The sequence below is a fragment of the Mus caroli genome, unplaced genomic scaffold, assembly GCF_978045245.1.
Source record: "Mus caroli unplaced genomic scaffold, Mus_caroli_1 scaffold_9, whole genome shotgun sequence".
NCBI lineage: Eukaryota > Metazoa > Chordata > Mammalia > Rodentia > Muridae > Mus > Mus caroli.
In genome coordinates this window covers 86,676,181-86,678,141 of record NW_028227264.1, presented here as the reverse complement: position 1 = coordinate 86,678,141, position 1,961 = coordinate 86,676,181, and the positions used below count along the sequence as shown (strand labels likewise).

Sequence of the window (1,961 nt, the reverse complement as noted above, 5' to 3'; positions counted from 1 at the left end):
GGCAATGTACATATTATGCAGACATGCATGCATGGAGGCGAAACACCCATACACGTAGCAAAAAAACAAAACAAAACAAAAAACAATTTTAAAAGGAATACATTGAAATATTAGAACAAAAATAAAGACCTTATCCTCATAAAAGCAGAATGTGTCCTGGGAGGAGGGTGGGAACAGAAATGTATATTTGTAATGCCAAGGGAGAGCATATACAGAGCAGCTTTGTATGGCAGAATTGGACGTGGAAAAGTAGCTGGAGTGATATCCACAAGGACCAGTGGCTCTCAACCTGCAAGCCATGATGCCCTGTGGATCCATCAACCTTTGCACAGGGGTCACCTAAGACCACCAGAAAACACAAATATTTACATTACAATTCATAACAGTAGCAAAATTGCAGTTATGAGATAGCAATGAGAATCATTTTGTGGTTGGGTGTTACAGGATATTTGATCACACTGTGCCCCTTGAGACTGTTATTTCTGAAGAAGAAGAAGAAGAAGAAGAAGAAGAAGAAGAAGAAGAAGAAGAAGAAGAAGAAGAAGAAGAAGAAGAAGAAGAAGAAGAAGAAGAAGAAGAAAGAGGAAAAGAGGAGGAGGAGGAGGAGGGGGGGGGGGAGAAGGAGGAGAAAAAAAGCCTGTTTCTAGTTGTGGTGTAGCTCAGCCCTTAGCACACACCTTTAATCCCAATCAATGATGTTAGTTTTAATGCCAATAAAGTTAGTTTGTAGAAGGAGGCAGCTATGTCTAAAAATGATGTCTAATTGAATGGCATTGTGACAGAAAAGGATATGACCAACTGAAAGGAAAGCTGCAGAGAGATAAAAACGAGGATGCAATTTTATTGGGACAGTGGTACAGAGACAGGTTGAAGAGAGAACAATTCAGACACAGGTGAAGACAGAAAGATTCAGAGAACGAGGAGCAAGGTTAGATCAGATTGCCAATGTTAGTATGAGGACAAACAGCCATCCAGGAGAAGCCAGATCGAGTCAGTAAACTTGGACAGGAGTCTGAGCCAGAACAGCTGAGTTGAATCAGTCAGCCAGAGATCAGAAAAAAAAACTAGGAAGGAATAAATTCTCATACTGGCTCAAAGGATCCCTTTTGCCCATTTCTGCAACTGATGTCTTACTTCAATTTTCTACACTATTTCCCTGGACCACAGCTGCAGGGTTGGTTGGTTTGTTTGTTTGTTTGTTTAAAATATGGAACACTTCACGAATTTGCGTGTCATCCTTGCGCAGGGGCCATGCTAATCTTCTCTTTATCATTCCAATTTTAGTATATGTGCTGACGAAGCGAGCACTTGTTTGTTTTTTTAATTGAATTCCTGCTTCTATTCTATATCTGCCCTGTTTTCTAAATTCCCGATACAAATGTAATGGTTTAAAATCCTTCATGCTTTTCATCACAGTCAAGAAGAAATACAAACTTTGAGCAAGGTCTCCTGGTCTTCACATGCCTTCACTAGGTTGCACAAGTTCATCTCTGCGAGGGCTCACCCTACTTGGGATCTTTCTGAAGACATAAGCCTTAAGCAATTGTCTTCCTCTCTAGTGTCTTGGACCAGCCAGGGCTCACACCGACATACCCTTCTTACTCTCTGATTTCTTTGGACCTTCCTGAATACGTCCATTTTTCTCTGTTATTCTAGCACCAATCATAAGGCAACAGGCAATGTCTTTGTTCACCATCCTCCTTCCTGTTCCACTGACACATTTTCACTGCGCAGAGGATGTTTCCTCTGTGATGGCATAAGTGGTTGAGCTCAGGAGTAGGCTGCCTTCTTTCAGGTCTAGAATTGAGACTCTGGGTGGTTCTCAACCTTCCTAACGCTGTAACCCTTTAATATAGTTCCTCCTGTTGCAGAGACCCCCAACCACAAAATTGTCCTGCTGAGACTTCATAACTGTGATTTTGCTACCGTTATGAATCATAATGATATGCAAGGTTATCTGA

At 41.4% G+C, this 1,961-nt stretch overlaps 1 non-coding gene across 1 annotated transcript; it reads right to left on the bottom strand.

The window, feature by feature from the left end:
• Positions 1 to 1,201: 1,201 nt before the first annotated feature.
• LOC115032284 (U6 spliceosomal RNA) lies at positions 1,202 to 1,308 on the bottom strand. Its single transcript, XR_003837924.1, has one exon. It is a non-coding gene; the product is annotated as a U6 spliceosomal RNA (small nuclear RNA).
• Positions 1,309 to 1,961: the final 653 nt, after the last annotated feature.